This window comes from Tigriopus californicus, chromosome 9 (genome assembly GCF_007210705.1).
Source record: "Tigriopus californicus strain San Diego chromosome 9, Tcal_SD_v2.1, whole genome shotgun sequence".
NCBI lineage: Eukaryota > Metazoa > Arthropoda > Copepoda > Harpacticoida > Harpacticidae > Tigriopus > Tigriopus californicus.
In genome coordinates this window covers 13393503-13394864 of record NC_081448.1, presented here as the reverse complement: position 1 = coordinate 13394864, position 1362 = coordinate 13393503, and positions in this window count along the sequence as shown.

Sequence of the window (1362 nt, the reverse complement as noted above, 5' to 3'; positions counted from 1 at the left end):
ATCGTTTTGTTTCCAAAGCGGCCTGCGGGTAACGATTGATTGGATGGTTGGATGGATGTATTACCATTGCATGACGAAGTTCTTTTATTGTTGAAGCAGTTTCGGGAAATTGATTGTTTTCCCTTCTCTGGTCAAGACCAAACACTACCTGTCGATTTTTCGTTCGCTTCTGATGATTCCAACGTAGGTTTTGGTGTGAAACAAGTTCCATGTGGTATCGGACCCACACGTCTATCCTATACCTCATCTTGCGAGAAATACTCATTTTGAAACGTAGATTCCTCCCACATGAGGCCTCAATGTCTTCTACCGCTCGAGAACTGCTGGCAATTTTTGCGGTGTGTACGAGTAAGAACTTTTTGGTTACATTCAAAGGATGCAGGATTGGCCATCTCACGGACAGTTCAGGTGCTGTGGACATTTTGAAACGCGGTAGCCCAATTGAAAGCCTTTAAACTCTCGCTATTGGCGTGCACTCATTTTAGTTGCAGGAATCCCGTTCTCTAAATTTAAAAAAATCATTTCTAGGCTCTTTCGTTCCATCACTGACTTCCAAATACTTACCACTTTAGCTCTTGTGCCTGGGAGCATAACTTTACACCAAGGCTTGGCTCTAGCTGAGCTATGGCTCAAAATATTGTTCGTTAGAGTTGAACATACAGTTATTTTATTTTCGTGTGTGTCAGATCGATAAACATCGAGAAACTTTATCAGCTTGATGGCCTCTCTATTCATTGATATTAATAATGATAAACAAGCATTTTATAATTGAGGTGCTACGGTCGGAGGCAAGAACATTGTCCAATATTGTCGAATAAATATTGATACTTGCGGGTCTAAGCGATTCCATGACGCAAGTTGGGAAGACAATCAAACCATGAATCTTTGCTTAATCAGAATGAAACTCATTAAGCCATGCTTCCTCTATGAGAAGTTTATGCTGGACAACGGGATTTGAATGAACGACTATTTTCAATGCGACTCTTGGTCTTGTCATGGTTTATAACAGGTAAAAGTATGTTATACATATTATTATTATTTTTAAATCTTTTATTGCGACTCTCGGTCATGTCAGCTCGTAAAATAATAAAATTGTATATGTAAACAACTTACACTAATATGGATAAAAATAAATGAAAGAAGAAAATAAAATGGTAAAAACGATAAAACATTCGACTAGTGATTTCACAGCAGAGATGACTAGGACTGGATCAGTGCACATGAAATAAGGGAAGAGGTGAGTTCCAGATAGTACAAAGACAGTAGAGTGGATGGGCCAGATTGAAAGGATCCTTTGTCAACTGATGTCGCTTGTCGCTGATGGCATTTGGTTGGGAGACGGACAAAGGTACGTGACCGCCA